This window comes from Condylostylus longicornis, unplaced genomic scaffold (assembly GCF_029603195.1).
Source record: "Condylostylus longicornis isolate FDR11 unplaced genomic scaffold, ASM2960319v2 ptg000040l, whole genome shotgun sequence".
NCBI classification, from domain to species: Eukaryota; Metazoa; Arthropoda; class Insecta; order Diptera; family Dolichopodidae; genus Condylostylus; species Condylostylus longicornis.
The window spans coordinates 265,356-286,637 of NW_026578009.1; the positions used below are offsets into that span (position 1 = coordinate 265,356).

Below are 21,282 nucleotides of genomic sequence, written 5' to 3' on the forward strand. Positions count from 1 at the left end.
GACCCTAGTGAAAGTTCATTTTCTGAACACTGATGTTTCCAAAAAACTTATAATGGTTTTATTTACGAAAAAACTGTTAAATTTTGAGAGTAGCAAGAGTCTAGTTGCTGACATTTCATTTCTTCATAAGTTGGGCGATTTCTCGTACTATCTCGAGACTTTATTTAATCTGTTGAATGTCTTATTCAAAATAATCAAAAAACGTAAAATCGATATTGCAAAAGTTGATCAAATCAACTCATCCTCAAAGTAGCTTCACTAAATATACGAAAATTATATGATTATAAAATTTCATTAAAATTGGTTCAGCCGAACTTGATATACTTATCTACATAGACAGATTGACAGACAGGCCAATAACAGACAGACCAATAAAGATCTATCTAAAAAAAGTTCATTTATGCTTTCTAGAATGGAGAACGCATTTCAGCTAAAAACTCCACATTTTAAATTTTTTGTTCCATCACTTAACCTCCCTTGTACGTAATGCGGTCGGTAAAAAACCTTATATAAATGTCTAGGTCAACGACTGAAGATTAAATTTGGTTAATGATGGCAATTTTTTATTAACGTTCTCCTTTTTAGCACTTTTCCAAAAAATTTTTGAAAAAAAGTGTCTATTAGTTTAACTCTGTCCGTCCGTCCGTCCATCCGTGTACATGTTTTTGCCGTCACGCAATTAACCATTAAAATTGATCAATATGTTAACACCTCTCTAATGCAATCCTTAAGGTAATAGTTTCGTATGTGAATGAAAACAATTTTAATAGTGTGGTAGGTATTCATAGACTGTATTTAAAAGCAGTATTTTCACTTGTTGATGGGAAAAGCGCTACAATACAAAACATTGGTTTGACCCAACATTATTTTCTAAAATTTAGCAATATTCTTCAAATTCAAATCTAAATTCTTCAACTGTACAAAAATTTCAAAGCAAAACAAATAAACAGCTACCGATTAAAAGGACTTAATTTTTTCCTATTTACATTTTTTTTTCAAAAAAATTTTTGAATAACAGAAGCAAACCATTTCGAAAAATTCTATTACTAATCAATTTTACTTTAAATTACACTTTTTTATGGCCAAATTCTCAATTATACAATTCAACATTTTTAGCACAAACAAAATATTTTGCTGTCCAGAGAATTTGTAATCGATAGCATACACTAAATGTTTTTTTACTTGGTGAACCAATCAAAATGAATGGTAAACCATTTAAAATTTAATTTAAAAATGTAAAAATATTAAAAACGGAAAAATTAATATTATGACACTCTAGATACCAATTATAAAAATAAAAATTAAAATTTATTATGATTCCTATTGACTTAATATGTATGAAAGTTATTCTCGCCAGCAAAACTGATTCTACTCATTAAATTCTCATGAGGCACTTATAAAAAATTTGTTTAAGTTGATTTTTCTGTAATATTTTGCAATAAAATGAAAAAAAAACCATTCTCTTTTAATTTTTTTTAAACAGAAGATCATTAGTAATTTTTTTTAAAGTTTAACAGGTCCAGCATAATAATTTGAAAAAAAAGTGCAATAAAATTCAAAATTTCAACGGAATTGATTAACTTTTGGGATATGTGAGGACCTTTACTACCAGCAGATTTTACATTGTTGATCAATTGTAAAAAATGATGCAACAGATTAACTTGAGATAAGCCTTGTCTGAGAGTACAACAAGCCTTATAGTTTCTAAATGAAATCAGATCACAGCAAATGGACTTTATATTTTGCGCATGTACATACGGAGAAATGATCAACCATTATCCTTAAAATGCGATATTTCAACTCAGAGTGTTAAGAGAATGTACTACTTATTTGTTTAGTACTTATTTGATTTTTGATTTTTTCCCCTATCTGAAGAATTAGTTGACATGATTTCTTGAAGTTTAATATTTGAGTTCTGTTTACCAACCGAACTAACTAAAAGCATAAAATCCGCATGATGGCATCTAAGAACCAAAATTCCCATTTTTCTAGATATGTTAATTTGAAAATTTTTTTTCACAATCTTGCGCAACACTCTCTTCAAACAAGAATTTATACTTTACGTCCGGATATGTACAGAACACATCATTCTCCTTATTTTTAAATGTTTGCAACACGGCACATGAAGTTATGAAAAAAAAACAATTAAAGGTTATTAAAAAAATTTCGTTTGGGTACAAGAGCCTTAAAAGATAAAATAATGTTCGATAAAAAATGCATTTGTTCAAAAACAAAAACGGATGTGGTCAGCACATAACCGAACGCAATATATATTGTCTAGTTAAGTGAAAGTGTTACAGAAGATTAAGAAAGTGCGTTTTAAACACTTCTTTACAATTTTATCACTACACTAGAAAACTTTAAGTTAAAATTCCTCGAATGATATAAATTTAGCTTTTTGTAAAGTTTAACTTTGTACCGTCAAAATTTCTAGAGAAGTTCGCCAGTCAATTTCGGTAAAAACCTGAATGCAAATATTCAATTTTAAGAAATTCAAAAAAATTTAAAATCTGCCCTCAGTTCGGTTTCCTGATATTTCTAAAAAAATTTTTATTTTTTTTTACCCCAAAATTCAAATTTTAAATTTCAAGGAAATTGGTTGATTATTTCTCTTTACATGGGCAAAAATGTAAAATCGCCCTGAAAGAAGGTTCATCTTGCTAAAAATAGTTTATCTACGCTTCTCTATCATGAAAAAGTGCATTTCCATTGAAAACCGGAAAAGCGCAATTTGGTGTGATCACATAACCTCCCTTATTGTATGAAATGGGATCGGTAATTACAATTTACGTAAAAGCTACATCACAATATGCAAAGTGATTCGTTTCATATTTACACCAACTGAAAAAGTGGTATTTATTTTTTAAAATCAAATAATCTTTAATTTTAAAATATAAAATTTTTTTTAAATTTAAAATATTGTAAAATAATACGTGGGTATTTAAAATGGAAAATTTTCGTTTCCTATTTTAAAACTTTAGGAATTTTTAACATTTTCCGAAAAGAAAAAAAAGAAAAATGAATTTCCTGAAATTTTCCAACAATTTTTATTTATTCAATGTATGTACATAATGTATATACGTAGTCATACTATACACATATACGCATGAATATTTAATACACATACACCCTCAGGAAAACCCAAAATAAAAATAATTTATATGTATGATTTCTCTAACATTTTATATTTCACACATTAATGATTTCTATAAAGGACATGAAAATGAAGTTCACAAAAAACGCCCTTTTACAATTTTAATCTGATGGATTAGGCAAATAATTAAAATACGAAGAATTTTAGCAAGGTGTCGAATTAAAGTAAGAAAAAAAAAATAATATATTCTAAATAATATAGAGGTTGAGTACTTACACTTTAATTTAAAAAAATTTCAATCATATTAAAAACACAGATTGTGATAACATTTTTAATTTCTATATATTTATACAATATAGCTGTTATTTTAAACATTATCCTTCCCAATTCTATTCGGTGGATGTATGATACATGTAGGTATCTTCAATTAATTTGTAGTCATATTAATATTCGCAAAGTGATTACGCGCGAAACTTAAGGAAATATAAAAGTAATTAAAAGAAAATTTTTAATTCTTGCAAACTCTAAACCCGGATTGAATATTCAAAATTCAAAAATCAAAATGAAATTTTTGAAAAAGGCCAGACTGAAAACTCACAGGATATTTTTAATTTTGTTTTTTGAAATTTTTTTTAAATTATCATTACTAGATTTTAAATAAAGTATAAAAGTTAGAATCTTTATACACTCTATTTTCATTATTATTGACTAAATTTGAAAGATAATGAGATTATCGTTAAGGCCCTAAAATAAACAATAAAATTGGTATATCAACGACTGTGTTTAAGTTTAATGTCTTAATTATCATTAAATAGAATATTTTTAACGCCAAAAAATTAATTACGAAAAATACTTTTAAAATTTTTAATAACTACTAGCTTGATCAAATTGAATGAGCTCAATTTAAAAGTTTTATGTTAATTTGTGACAAGAATGCCTTTCATATAATAGTAATAACATTTCAAATACCTTTAAAATAGTCCTGGCAAAAATTATTAAATAAGGTATTTTTAAATAAAAGAAAATTTGTAATCAAAAGATATAGAGCTTAAATGTTATTATGGAATGTAAAACAAAAAAACCATTATATCAGTACTAACTGTTAGTAAATCCTTGGTGTTAACAGTAACACAAATTTTATTAAAAGAAAAAAAAAAATCACATCAAATATTTAGAATTTAACGAAAGGGCCACAATTTTTCTTTCAACTTAATATCAACTTGACTTTCATAAAAAAAATAATATAACAACAAATACAACTAAAATTTATGTTAAAAAATTATGATTGATGTTTAAAATTATGTTAACTGCTAATTCTGAATAATCAATCATAATATGCGGATCGTTAAGCAAAATACAACCATTTACTACATAAAGTTCTGAACTCTAGGTGTAAAAATCCAAAAAAAAAAAAAAAAAATTTTCTCCTTGTAAAGTAAAAATGCCTTCTCATTTAAAATATTAATCCTTTTGCGACCCACTTTCGTTTCCTGTTACATATAGTATAACATGGCAGCTATATGGATTATGCTTTCATGCCTCTTATCCTTTTACTCGAACTATTGTAATTCTTAAAAGTCAATTTTTTTTAATTTTATTTTTCAAAGAAAAAATGTTTAAGTTATTACAAAAGTTTATATAGTTATACAGTCGGTAAAAAGGAAAAAATAAAATTGTTATTTATTACAAAAGACGAAAATTTTTACAAAAAAAAATCTAATAGGAAATTAAGGTTTAATTTTAACTCAGCAACAGGAAAAACAAAAACAAGAAGAAAAATTATTATGCTTATTTAAAAATAATGAAGACAAATATTTTCTTTGGAAGGTCTTTTTATATACATACATATGTACACATGTATGATGATTAAAATGTAACGTTAAATTTACTGAAAGAACCGAACCGCAAGGAAATTGAATGAAAGATATTAATTTCAAAATTAAAATAATTTGTTTTTCTTCCTATAGACTAGACCAAAAATAATTATATTAAAATTATTGATTCCATAAAATTTTATTAAATAAAATTGTTTATGTTAAAATTTATTTGTATTTTTTCTTAAATCAAGAGAACACAGAGCTTCAATTGAACTCAAGTAACAAAATTAAATTCAGGTCAAACCTTGTCATAGACATACATGTGAGAGATGATTTTAACAATTTTAAAAACTCTGTTTAAAGTTAAATGTTAATTTAAAAGTTCATCTTGAATAACAGGCTGATTATTTCGTAAAGCAAAGAACAATGAATAGTTGGATGGGTTACGTAAAAATTAATGAAAAATCCACCTAGTTAAAGTATAATGATTTAAGTATTTCAATATTTACTTAATATACTTAATTACTTGGCAGTAAAGCTTAAAAATTATCATTAATCGATAATAGAACGTTTTAAGGCATTGTTCGAGGAGCTTTAGAGGATTTCATTTTTGAAAAAGATTTCATATTATTACAAATAAATAACGGCAACGGTTTATCGTTTTATTAATTTCTTTATAAGAATATAATAGGGATTCCTTTATATACTTTCAGAACAGATGGATGACGTAAACAAAGGAACGAGTTGAGGCAGAAAAACTCGAATGAGTGAACTACTGCTTTGTAGGCGGAAGGTCACATCTAAGATTTCATATACTCGTATTTATTTTATCAAAATTCGTTACGAAAAATCTGTAGAGTAAAAATTGCTTAAAAAAAATTCATGTAAAATTTATACTAGTTTAGAAAAAATTATAATTTCGGGAAATTTTCGGAGAAATGCAATTTTAAATTTATTAAATTTTACAATTGGGGAACGAAATGCTACAAAATATAGCTTGTAAAAAAAGTGCCTACGTCACTTCCAAAATATAGAAATACTTTTTGTTTTGCTGTAGGTCTAACGTTCCTTTTTAAATTTTTGACGTACCGTATTAGATTCCGGGAAATTAGGGTTCAAATCGGGAAATTTTTGGTCGTTTTGTTGTAACAAGACAATATAAAATAAAACCGTAACAAAACGTAACAATATCGTGTGAACTTTAAGTACTTAATATACATTTCTTAAAGAATTTATGTTTTGATTGCAAAAATTTATTATACTGTATAAAAAAACTTTTAAACATAAAACACTCTGGAATATAGAAAAATAAATTCCACTTGAGAATTAATGAATATCCCTATATACTCAGCTTCTCCTGAATATTTATGTTCTCTTTTACAACTCATATTTTCATCTACTATACGACACATATATATATATAATTTCTTTATGTGCAATTGAAATGCATATCGGTACGTTCTTCTTTTTAAAAACAAGAACTATGCAAAACAAAAAAAAAATCTCTAATTAGATTTGTTCACAGAACAAGAAAAACTACAACATAAATTTTTAAATATGTCTCGTCTTCCATCATAAATCATAAACTAACTTCATTTTAATTTTAAATGAAAATATCCAAGAACATATTTTTGGAATTATAATGAATCCCAGTGTAATTAATTTGAAGAAATTTTAAAAAATTACGTACAGATTCCATACATAAGAAGCAATATTTTTAGTGTGAAAATTACAAGATCTTTTTTATACAATAATTAGATTTGTACAATAATTCAATACAAATGTGGTATATATCAGTAGAACAGATTTGAAGACGTACCATATTGTTTATATTATCTTAATCCTCATATATACTAATTGATAATACTTTAATGCAAAATGTTCTAATATATAGGGGAAAATAATAAAAATGTTCGTGTAACCGGAAACATTAAGCTAGATATTATTGCAAGAGATTTATATTCAAAAGAATTGAAAAATGTTATCAATTGTCAATGTATTATAATCAAATTAAAATCCATCAAAAGAAATTTGTAATTGAAATATCCATATGTGAAAAATAGCCAGTCGAAAATGCTATAGCATAAGAATTATTTTATAATTGTCTCGAAATGAAAATATTTCTTTTCAACTTCAAAAGTTTTCCCAAATGAAAAAATAAATAAAAAAGTAATTCCCACTTATCAATGTGATTCATTGTACCTTTGTTATAAAATTTTATATATAACGCATACTCTTGGATTTCGAATAAAAAAAAAAGAAATGCAATAATAATACTCAAAATACAACATCCTTATATTTTTAACATACATGAGTATATGTTTATAGGCCCATTCAAAGGGAACAAAATGTGTATATGAAATGGATACTTGTGAATCCTTGTGTACGTCTCGTACACTTAATATTTCACATTTATACAATAATTTTTTATGTTTCTTTGTAAATATTTAATAAAATAACATCCTGTTGAGTTTTACATTTTTCCTTTTTGAGCATTTGAAAAAGAAAAATTGTTTTTTTTTGTTTTATTCTTACTTATTATATCTGTTTTATGGGAATGTTTGGCTGTCGCTTTATTGAAAATTTAATAAACATAGGAACAGATTTTCGAAAATATCGCATTTATAGAAAATACTCGTAACAGTAGTTATGTCCTTAATAATTCATAATTACAATAAATTAAGATCAGTAAAGTTTAAATGAGTAGGTTTTGTAATCTTCAACTCGGACGGGCGAGTCCAACTAAAAATCACATCAAATTCTAGTTAAACAAAATTATTAAAAAAAAATTACAACCAAACTAATTTGAAACCTTGCAAAAAACAAAATGTAATATGCAAATTTAGTCTACTGCCTTAGTATCACATTTAAGACTACATTTTAAAAATGTTGTTCTAAATAAACACCTTAAATTTATTTCAGACTTGCTTTAAATTTCACATGTTCTTCTTTCTTCTCTCTATCTTTTTTTTCATAATATAAATTCTACACATTTGCAACATTTTATAAGTACATATATATAAAGATATGGTATTCTCTCCAGGTTATGTATGAATTTACAAGATACATATTAAAACTGAGGTCGTTCATTTTTTTACCTCTAACTTTATATGTGCAAGTACTTTAGTTTTTGTCCTTTTTTTTATGAAATATTCAACATCAAAAAGAATAACCAATTCATAATTCTTTAAAAAATATTTAAATATTTTTAATAACCCACATATAAAATCAAAATAGTTGAACTAGAAATATGTATAATGGGTAATGTATGACAATTTAAATTTAAAAAAACACAATAGAATATCTTAAATTTTAAAATTTTAAATAGATAAAATTTAATTATAAGAACATTTTTTAAAAATTTTAAAATATTTAAACAAAGTTCTTTAACAAAATTGTAATTTATTTAATATAAAATGCAAAAATAAAATCGTTATATTTTAACAAGATTTTACGATATTCTCTTTTTTGTAGACTTTAGTTTCTCTGTACTCTTTCTACTTAAATTCTAAAATCATAATCAAACTCACTCCACTATATATTTCAATTATACGAGTGCATAGGAACATGAAAAAAAATAAATATTTTAGAAATTTTAGAATACACTCAAGCATATTTATCTTAAATATACAAAGTTTAATCCGGATGAGAAAAATTCTAAGAAACTGAAATTTTTCGTTCCTTTGGTTTTTAATCGATCTATTAAAGTAAAACTTAAATCCCGCTTTCAACAAATTGCAAAAATATGTTCTTTTATAGATTTTTTTTTTCCCTGTTCTAAAGGAAAAAACAAAACTCTATTAAAAAAATTTAGTTGTAGAAAATATTGCGCTCGTACTAACACAAATATAATTTATTAGAGAGTAAAATTAAAGAAATTCAACTTATTGGATAATTCATTAGACCGGAAGAAATAATAGTTTCATTAATAACAGTTCTCTTTTTGTTATCCGAGCAATTCTTACCTGTTATGTTTTAGTATGAAAACAATAAAATTATAAAAATTTTGACTTTTAAATTTTATGAATTTCGCATAGAACAAAACTTGATTGACGCAACTCATAAAATACAAATTGTTCGTTTATTCAATTTCTTAAACTAGATATAATATATATATATATATATATTGACAATTACCTTAATAAAATTGCATAATACAAAATTATAATATTGTATTTAATCGAACAGTTTTTGTTTTTGCTATTTAAAATATTAATCGAACATATCTTTTTAAGTTTGATCAAAAATAAAAAAAACGTTTACTGTAAATATATTAAATTATTTTTTTAAAATTGACTAAAAAGATAAGTAAAATTTGTAAAAAAAAAAAAGAAAACAAAAAATTAATTTTAAAAAAATATAATTTAATATTATTTTTTTTTAATTTGTTCAAATATTTTCAATTTGAAATTAAATTTTAATTTTAAAATCTTATCAAACATGTATATCAAACAAATTGAAATTATTTTTCAAATTTTTGTTCTAATAATTTATAATTATTTATTAAAACGAAATTATAAAATTTAACACGAATTATTTAAATACAATTACAATGAGAGAAAATAAAAAAAATTGTTCTAAAACTTTTTTATTGCAATTAATTTTAATTTTTATATAATCATATCGAACATGTATTACACTATATTTATGTCGGTTATGCATAAAACACCATATTTTATTACCTGTAACTAAACTATGTATGTATAATACTATTAATTCACTTCATTATTTAATTAAATTATAATATATTTATTAAAATTCGAAATATTAGAATTTTTTTAGTTTTATTTAATATAAAATATTAAGTATTTTGCTGTTATACAGTTAATAATATTATTTAAAAATATTTTATTTCTAAATATTACACTTATATATTTATTACTTTTTTCAATTTAATATTTTCTAATTAAAATATTTTACATTATATATTCAAATATAAAGTTTAAAAGTTTAAAACACAAAATATGTTGATTGAAATTTATATATTAATTTTTATAATTAACAAATTTTTTATTAATTTAATAACATACAGACACATGTAGATGAACATTTATAATTATATTTAATTGTATTTTATTCTTAATAAATTCTAATTTTAAAATAATAATTCCTAGTATAAATTTTCCTTTTTCGAATTAAATTTCAATTTTATTATTGTAAATTTGAAAATTTTATTCTTCAAATTTTTTATTTTAGATTTAATATTAAGAGAAAGTTTTTGTTTTTCTTTGTAATTTTAAATTATCTATTATAAAATCAATAATTTCATTAAATTTTGTTTATTTAAAAATTTTTACATTATTATTTTAAGAATATCATAGAAATTCTTTTACATTCTTTCTATTTGATTTATTTATAATTAATTGAAATTTTAATTGAAATTTTTATTTATATTTGCTTACTTATCATATAATTATAAATTTAAATTTATTTTTCAATTTCTCAATTCTTAAATATTCTCAAAGTTTACATTTCAACTATTTTTTTATTGTTTTATTAAATTAAAATCCATCTGGTATTTATTTTTTATTATAAAAATTATTCTGCTTATTTAATTTATAATTAATGTAATCATTTATTTTATTAATATACATACATATATACAAAATTTTTCAAAAGAAAATATTTTAAAATATTTTTAAAAATATTATTTAAAAAGAACTGAAAATATAAAAAATTTTAATATCCGCGACACAATATGAATATTTCTCGAATACAATAAGATTTTCTTTCTTGTTGCTTTTTTTTCTTTTTTTTTGATAAAAAGTTACATTAAAATTTTCCGCTCAATTTCATTTAAATTCTCACTGTAATTCAAAAAATATAAGTGTACATGTATATGTAGTTAAATAATTTTTTTAATTTTTTTTTAAACAGTATACAATAATCCGAAATGCCACAACAAAACTTAACAACATTCAGAATGAAACTGTTGAAATTCTAATGAATTAAAACTAAAATTCCGTAAGCATATCGAAAAAAAAATAAAAAATAAAACAAAATCAAAATGAAGAAAAAAAACTTTAGAAATTGTAACAAAAAAATAAGTGAAAAATATTTTTACTTTTTCTCATTTTTACAAAAACAAAAAAAAAACAGTGTGATTTATATACACACATATATGTGTATGTATTTTCGCATATTACAATTTTTATATATATATATATATATTTATATTACGTAAATATGATTGTTTATTGTAGAAATAGCATGTAACAGGAACAAAAATTGTTGAAAATTGTTGGTAGAATTTGTTAGAAACAAATTCCTTTGCAACAACATTATCATCAAGTTTCTCAACATTTATATACAAACATTTGTTGTATGAAACAATTTATATTTATATAATTGTGTATTTATACACAATTACTCATTTAAATAATAATGTAATGTAGATATATTTATTATATACAGTATAGCTATGTACATAATTTCAATAAAAATATTTAGTACCCGGTATGTTGAATATAATATACTTATATACATATTTAAATTGAACTTGTTATGTACTCTATTGTACACTAACAAACACTTGTATAATGTAGGAACGACCACAATAATTTTGTATGATATACGTCATCAAAAATTTTCAGATTTCCAATACACACACGCACACACACACAAAAATACCAATATTGAAATGGAGTAAATATATAAATAGGTGAAATAATAAATGTTATATATATATGAATAGGTGAATAAATGTTATATATATATGAGTCCATACTATATATTATATTTCTGCAATGGAATCCAGTTACAAATCTACATAACATAGAAAAATAAAATTCAGTAAATTTTGCAGACGAATGCGTAATGAACAATCAAGATCTAAAATAAGTAAAAATTTTTTTATTTTGCAGACATCTGCAGAATATCAAAATAAATGTATATATTTTGTATTTGTATTATTTGTTTTTGTAGTACCGTTATTGTTATCCTTTATGAATGAAATTTTCCCCTTAACTTATTATTTGTTGTTATTTTTATTATTATTGTTGTAGATATTGCTGTTGTTGTCCCTTTTTTTTTTCTTTTTTAAGTACAAGAGTATGGAAAAAGAAATGAAAAATGTTTGAAATTCAATTGAGTAGAGATTTGAGGAAGAAATAAAAACAAAAATTAAGGATTCAGTTTTTTTTCTTAGATTTCCCGGAATGTGTGTAAAATTTTTTATTTTGTTTTATTATTTGGTTTCTGTTCTATTCTTTTAGAATTTCAGTCTAGTTTTTATGTTGAAAATTTTTGTTTGTTTTTTTTTTTTTCTTTTCAAAGAAGACAAATTTTTAACTACGTTTTTTATTCTTGTTTGTTTTTCTTTCCTTTATTCATACACAGCGTAACTGTTATTCTTCTTATTGAAAATTGTTTTACTTCTAATACTCATGGTAAATTACTTGGAATTTTTTTTTTAATATTTTCTTCGTTTTCGTATAAAGGTAAATAAAACACATTGGTTCAACATTTTTGGTTAAATGTTGCATTTAATTACTTTTGTGGATGTAAAAAAAATAAACAAAATAATAAAAGAAGAAAAATTAAAAAAAATTTTTTAAGAATATAAATTAAAACCCAAAAAAAAAATCGAAACCATGAAATACAAGGAGCGATAAATAATTTATAAGAGAAAAAGAGTGCAAATAATGCTCGTTAATTAGAGATGAGATATTTAAATATGAAAATTTCTGTAAAGAAAAAATTTATATAACGGTACTTTTTTTGTAACAATTGTAACGAATACCACATTTAAACATGTGTTACAAATTTTAATTTAAACCGTTATAAGTGTACATAGACAAAATTGCTTCTAAAAAATTTTTTAAAAATTGAAAATATTTTCCAATTTGCACATCCGATAAATATTCATGGTTTACCACAGACACAACGTATATAATATATAAGAATAATACATATATACCTAGAACTTATGCGCCATCATAACTTTAACTTTTCTATTCATTTCCTATCTTAGAGTTACTTTCAGCTCAGAGTATTATGAGCAAGTTGTCTTTTGTTCAAGACTAATATACATTTTTGTATTCTTGCTCCGATAAAGGATATAAAGTCTGGTCTAAGTATTTTGGTATTCTAGATACAAATCACGGGTATATGTAGGAATATGAAATATTCATATTGAATTTAATTTTATTATGAATACTCATTGTCATATTCAAATGAAAAATTAAAATAGTAACATGTATGATTTTTTGTTTTACAGACTATATTTTAAATGGTCAAATTCACCAAATTTATTGAAAAAATTTTTAAGAATTTCTCATACATATGTGTAAAATTTAGAATTCAAAACCAAATGACGTTTTGGAGACAATTTGAAGTATGCCTGTATGTTCGCAATTGAGTGTGTTTAAGATTCAATAAAATCAAAGTAGAATTTGAAAAATTTTTAATTGATTTCAAAAGAAATTTGTAGTTTTTTTATTCTCCTCGCAATAAAGATAAAACTGTCAAAGTAAAATATTGTAATTTAAAATTAATTAATTTTAAAAATATTAAATTTTGTTAGACAAATTTTTTTAATTTCTCTATATTTTACCAAACAACTTAAGCAATATATTATTCGTCATAAAAACTTCATAACCTTTAAAAATTTTGCATTCTTCTTTATACTATATAAATAAAAATGCAATACATAAATACATATACCTCACATAACTAGTATATTTACAGTTATTTATGACTTATATAGAAAAACGTTTGAAATATCTAAAATTTTGAATTATTATTCAAAATGAAATCGCCTCCGATTATCAAGTATATATATGCACTGAAAAATTTTAAATAAAACCACAACCATAAAAAAAAAATAAATAAATAAAATAAAAACTAAATTATAAACACCTTGTATTAAAAAAAAAAAAATCTTAAAGAAAACCATACCATAAATTTTACTTTTATTTTTCGCTCAGGGAAAGAAAAACTTTTTAACAACGGCGCATTAATAAATAGTATACAATAACAACACCAACAGCAGAAACGCCAGGAACTCGTTATTTATTATTATCGGGAACTCGTTTATATATTGGTATAAATTTAAATATCGATATACTTATATATTTAAATCCGTTTTATACATAGATAACAAAATAAATATGTAGCTACACAAAGACTATATATGAGAATGACTATTGTATAAAAAAAAAAAGAAAAATATTAGGTTGCCTACGGATATGCAATTTTTTTCTTTTTCTTTTTGTATTTTGTAGCATTGTTATATAAAATTACGTGATAAGAATCTTTTCAAAAATATGTAAATTTCCAATTTATACTGCAAAAAATATATTTTTTTACATATATGGTATGTGTTTAATACCAAAATATAATAAAATATAGTTAAAGGATAAATTAATATTAAAACAATGTCTTGAAATATTTTACCACAAAATGTTCTTAAAAAATAGATAATTTTAGTGAGAAAGAAAAATGTAGTTAACGTAAATTTATGGTAAAACTTGTTCTTTAATAAAAAAACAATATATTTTTTTAAATATATATCAAGTTTTAATTTAATTTTTTCGATAATGTTAATATTAATATTGTTTAAGTAACAAACTTTTATTGATTACAAAGAGTGCTTTGTTCTTCATATTTTCAATTTCTATACAGCTTTAAACGGTATTCGCTACCGTTTGCTGTATACAATGAAAATACTATGATGACTGAAATTGAAAATACTATGACGTTATTGAAAATATTATGACCGTTGTCAACGTCAAACCGACTCAGGTTGTCAACTTAGAATTTATATGTATAAATCTTAAATGATAATTTACTATATATATTTACTATATAATGCGGTAGGACACAATAATTCGACACAATAAATCCTTTTGGGGCTGTTAAATTTTTGTCTTTTTAAAATTCGAACTTTTTAATGGTTAATATTACTTGAATCAATACGTCATATGGTAAAAATTAATTGAATCAATCGCAAGGATTGACTTATTGATTCAAGTTAAAAATAACTTGTTAATTTTCAATTTTTTCTAAATTTTTCATAAAATTTGAAAAAATTCTCATTAAAAAATCTCTCATTTTAAAATGTCTACTCATATTTCGTAAGAAGAGGACCAGATATTTTTTGTTCAGTAATATTTTTTTGATATTTTCAATATTTTTGTTTTTGCAGAATTTCCTATAAATTAAGAATAAATTTAATTTAATTTAAAAACTGAAAACTGATTTTGCTGGATAATATTTAGAAAAATATTATAATAGGTATAGGAATAAATTATTATTTGAAGGTTACACAATTATACGTATACATTTATGTATGTATAAAGGTGTTTAACGTAATTATTAAGAGCATTTTATGTGTACTGTTATAAAATTATAATCGTTGAAAATTGTTAACTTTTTCATGTATTTAATATGCTCGTAAACATAACATATTTATATTCTAAAGAAAATTTGTATTACGATATTTATACGAGTACGATATCGTAATACAAATTTTGTCATTGATTATTGTAAACGTCTTTTCTCAATGGAATGTTTTCATGTAATTTAATAAATGTGAGCTACCGTTATCTTATATGCGGTATCCCAAAATTTTCTATATTTAGTTTAATAAAATATTCTTTATGTACAAACAAATTAATGGAAAAAAAAATCATCATCAACCAAAAATATCAACAGGATATTTAATCTGTTCTTAACCATTTAATATTCGCAAATAAACTTTTTAAGTTTATTTGCGATTTAAATTCATTTCATGTTTTATACCCGTACAAAAGTATGGTAGAGGGGTATTATAAATTTGCTGTACTGTTTGTAACGCTAAGAAATAATGTTCTGATATAGAGATAGTGTACGTTTTTTTATCAGCGTCTCATTCTGAGTCGATTTGACCATGTATGTCAGTCTGTCCAAAAAACGAAAACTCAAACTATAGGCTCACCAAATTTTCACAAATGATTTATAATAGTAAATGCCGGAACCATATATAAATCGCATGTGGTCGAGTCAGTGGTTCGAGTAGCTGCCCTATAATTACAAAAGATATCTGGCTATATCTCAGAAATTATTAAACTATAATAATGAAATTTCGCTCAAGCAATCATATTGTGGAAGCTACCAAACAACTTCAATAGTTATTTAGTCATATCTTAGAAACTACTTGAGGTACAATAATGAAATTTTGTATAAACAAATATGTTAATATGGCCATTATTTTCGGTAATAGTTGTTGAGGAATTATCAGTGTTTATGACAGCTGTCATACAACCTCGAAAGTTATTTGATATTATCTCAGAAGTTACTATTATCTCATAGGATAACAAGTTCATACGGGTATCACAGAGTTGACATAATCAACTCTATTTTTTCTTGTTTTATCTAATTTCTAAATAAATTAACTTAGAATTCAAGGTTATACAACAACAAAGTGGCAGATATTAAGGAAATTTAATGACACCATATATAAACATTTTTGATTAAAGGACTGTTGAGATATCGGAATGAATTTTGATTTTGCATTACTTTATCAAATTTAACAATTCCTTAAATTATTGACTAAAACTACTATATTTCCGCTTTTCAGACCATTCATTTTCATGCTAAATTACAAAGATTCGAAAACATTGTAAGTTATTTAAGCATTGTAAGTCGAAAAAACTAAAATTTAGGAAAAAAAAACCTTCCTTAACTTATTGTTTTTTTTAAGTGACTGGATTTTTGAAAGAACCTTAGATTAGAAAAAAACTTAAAATTTTTTCCCCTTTTCATACAAATGTTTGTTCATTCAAAGAATGAACAAACTTCTCGGGTTTCTTAAGAAAAAGTGGGTTTCCAAACAAAAAAAAAGTAAAAAAATTAATTAAACAAAAAAAGAAAAGATTTATGAACTTTTCAATTTTCAAAATAAAAATTATTTATTTCCAACCTTTTTTTTCAGAATCTTCACTTATTTAAAACAAAAAAAAATCCTTTATTTTTTCACCTTTTTTTTTTGTTTTACAAAATCGATTACGATAAAAAAAACGGTACGGTTTTATTTACTAAATATTTACATAAGGTAAGAAATTCAAATTGCATAAATTATTTTTAAAATACAAATAAAAAGGTAGTTAATACGCTTTAAAAAAAAAATCTTAAATTTGAAAAAGAAACTTAAAAAATATTAAAAAAAAATCAAAATAAATGTGAGCATAATTCGATTTACCAGATTTGGAAGGTGTCACTGCGGCTACATTTGCCGACGACACAGCAATATGGGCAGTAGTGTCTACGTCTGTGCTTTCCTTCACGAAATGTAGATACTACAACACGATAGACCAAGACTAAAGGTTTGAAAGTTTGACCATCCAGGTGCATACTAGGTTGGGTTAAAGTAACTCACCATTGATTGGACTGATGACAGTTTGGGTTCGCTTATCTTAACAAAAAATTAAAAAAATATCTGTTTTCGAAAAATCTAAGTGGCGTCTCTTAGTTTTAAAACGTCCAAAACAATAAAAAAAATTCAAAGTACAAGAAATTTTAGAAATCTCTAATAATATTGAGATACACGATACGAAAAAAAATTCTTTCCGGTTAAAAAGTGATTAGGAAAAAATCATGCCAACATTATAATTTAAAAACTCATCTTTATTATAAATTTTGCATTATACATATGATAGAAGACGATTTAAATAAGATTAATAATCACTATAATAGAAAACAATTCACACTAACTCTAAAAATTATTATATACGTTTGTATAAAAACAACAATATCAAAATTTACCCTTCCTTCCTACCACAATTTCTATCAAAATTTTATTATACTACAAGTAGCTCATATATTTACGTTAACGTTAAAAAAGGATAATTTGTTAAAATTAACTTAATAAAGATGAAACTCTATGTAATTAGACCCTGCTGTAAATAAATTAAAAATTAAATAAAATATGTAATTATAAATGTATAATTAATAATTTTAAACTATCAAGGAAGCAAATGGTTTTAAATACTTCAATTAATTCGCAAAATGTTTTTCATTAAATAAATTACATTAATATTTGTACAAGTTCTCATCTTATTTCACACATTTATTAATTTAAGCATAAGAATAGAATTGTCTATATTAAGTCAAGACTCAAGTTCTTTCTATGTATAAAAATTTTATTTATTATGGTAAACTTTTAGAATTAATTAAAATAAATTAATATTTATTCATTGGTTAAATTTAATTTTTTTTTTGTATTTTACTTTGTTTATTAGATTACGTATACTGTTCAGTTTTAATAAGAATTATACTCTATAATTTAAATTGGCAACGTATGACTAAATTTATATGTTATAGGTAGAATGTATCGAAATATGTGGAATCAACCTATAAATCTACAAATTTTTTAGACTTACTTTCTATAATATGCATCCTAGCTACGTTATTGTTACAATTAAAAACATAAAAGAACAGAAATTATACAATTTTAATTATTTCCCATAAATATATTTACACAAGCATTCAAAAATACCTAAATTATTCACCTTTGAACTTAAAGAAGCTCAAAAGCAAAAATAATCAGGAACCCTCAAAAATGAAAATATATCGTTAAGATATAATGGAAAAAAGGAGAGCCTCAAGAGATTTACGAAATAAAAACATGCCCTCTGACATTGCTGTACTTTTTGCTTTTTGTTTTTTTTTTCAGAAAAGATTGGAAAATAAAAAAGTTTTTCTCAAAGTTTTATTTTAGATTTTCATATTTTAAATTAATTTTTATCTTAAATCAAATTAATACTGATATAATTTACTAGAAATTTGAGGTAATTCTGGGTAATTTTTCAATTATAAACTTAAATATCAAAACTTATCCTCGACGTTTTACGAAACACATAGTTTGTTAAAGTATTTCAAGGTGGCTCGGGAGGTTTTGTACTTTTTGTAGCTTTATCACATTATTTATAGTCACTGCACTCTTAAAATATGAAACAGAACTCAATTAACTGAATATTTAATATTGAACCAAATGAAAGGGCTGAAAGTTAAATTTGAAATAAACTGCGTGAATATAAGTAAAAAATGAGGAAAACGTTCATGTGTTAGAATTTTATTTCTGAGCTTACTTGTACTGCGTACTCCTACGCAGTCCTTATAACGCAATTGATTTTGTAATTTGACTATCACCATTATGTCAATAAACACTTTCTAATACATAATTTTATAATATGTGAACACAATCTCATCAATGGAAATATTTTAATTTAACAGAACTTAATATCAATATATTACAAAATTTCAGTATGTGTAACGGAAAAAAAAAACCTTAAAAGCAACAGGATTTTCTTATTTAAAATTTTTCTTTTCTTTAAGGTACTCGTATAAGTACTTTATTGCTATTATTTGTATAAAAAATACCACAATTTCTCTCGGGAACAATTTGAATTTTAAGAAAATATAATATAGCATTGTCTAGGTTCAGTTAACTGAACATAGAACCAAATATATATATACACATATTATGTATATACAGGTATTCAAGCGTATATATTTGCTTTGCTATTTGTGTTCACATAAACCACCACATTTTTAAAATAATAATAATGTCAGGTTATTCAAAAACGTAGCAGTTTCATAAATATTTTCAAAATGTGTACAAACATTTTAGTTTTAATTTCTTTGAAATTTATACATCATAGGCACATGTATCTATTATATCTTATGTATATGATGTCTTTAAGAAAATTATGCACTTATTCGTATAGCGCCATAGATCTATAAATCAAACATGTATGTATACGAGTATAAGTATATGTATTCTACTATCATCGTATTATCAAAAATAAAAAACTAATCAACATATTTTAAAGTAAAAACTTTTGCCATAAAAGTGGCTGAAATTAACATTAGTCAAAATTAAAAAAAAAAAAAAAATTAACTTTATGAGGATTATTTACTTGCGGTTACATTTACAATAAACTTTTGGTAATGTTGTACATAATATTATTTAAAAAAGACGAGTTGGATATGAATGACGTCTTCAGTTTTTGGAAGGAAATACTGTAGGACAAAGAGCATTTTTCTTATTAAAAATATTTTTTTTTTTTTAAAAATTGCTCTACCAAATTGTATTCAATACCAAAATATCTACATCTATTTTATCAACTTCGGGATATTGGAGGACGTCAAACATGGAAAACTTATAAAAAATATTAATTAAGACTGAAAAATTTTAATCGAAAAGAACGAAATTTGTAAAAATGTAATCGAATCGCAGATGTCATAAGAATTAGCATTAAAGAAAAACAAGATCATTTTTAATATTTTTCAAATAATTTCTACATATATTTTAACAAGCGTTTGCTGCTTACTATAAGAAAGTATTTTCTGTAATTTATTTTAATTACTAACAAAACAGTATTATATATAGTTCTGTTTGTTAAATTACATAATGTCTCTCATAAAATTTAATATAATTTTTTAAAAATTCAAAATTCTAAGATAAATTTAAAAATTACTTACAATCGCAAGCCATATTACATTTTGCTCTATTTAGCCTTCAACACTTTTGTATTTAATTACATTTAAAATGAAACATTATTTGCATTATGTTTTAATATTTTTCATAAAATATTTAAAATATCTGTGTCTTTTTAAATTCAAAAAACTGGCCAACAAAACACAAACACATTTTGAATACAATTTTGTAAACTTAAAAGCTATGTAATTTCTAATACAATATTCTGTATCAGGCGACTTTTAATGTAATCTGAGCTTAAATATTTTTCACAAATTATATATCTTTTTAATGTTTTCGCAAAAGAAAACTTTTATCACATTTTTTATTTATCAAAATTAAACGAAATTATTAATATTACGAAATATTGGGTTTTTGTTACATTTGTACTAGTTTACATATACTCTAGTTTACATATTGGAAACCGCCCCAATATTTTATAATTAATTTACATATATAAAAATATTAGTACATACTTAAATACAAAACTTTACAAACTACATTTTATTGAAACAATTGAAAAGCAAAACCATTGCTAAATAGAAACGGTTGTTGTCAAAATGCACTTGTTTTATAATTCAATACAATGTAAATTTAACAATTAAGTAAATTTAGCACAAAATTTTTTCCAAGTAATATTTCTTAGTAATTAAAAATTTTATTATTATGTGTGTATTCAAAATAAGTGCTAAATTATTTGATCTTACGAACTTTTTTTTCTTTAATACATTTGACATTAATTAATCAAAAATTACATTATGGGATGATATGAAAGAATATGAATCTGCGCCCTTATAAAAATTTTACGTTTATCCATCTCTTAAATGCACTTAAAATTCAATTAATTTTACATTTTCATTACAATTACTAAATTTCAAATAATGGGCTAATACAAATTATTTTTTATTATT

The 21,282-nt window shown here is 23.2% G+C and overlaps 1 protein-coding gene across 1 annotated transcript in view; it reads right to left on the reverse strand.

The window, feature by feature from the left end:
* LOC129609541 (uncharacterized) overlaps positions 1-9,167 on the reverse strand; it is a 132,066-nt gene extending 122,899 nt beyond the window's left edge. Inside the window, exon 1 of the mRNA XM_055521514.1 lies at positions 9,049-9,167. The gene's annotated coding sequence lies outside the window, so the exon portion shown is untranslated. The remainder of the gene's footprint in view (positions 1-9,048) is intronic.
* Positions 9,168-21,282: the final 12,115 nt, after the last annotated feature.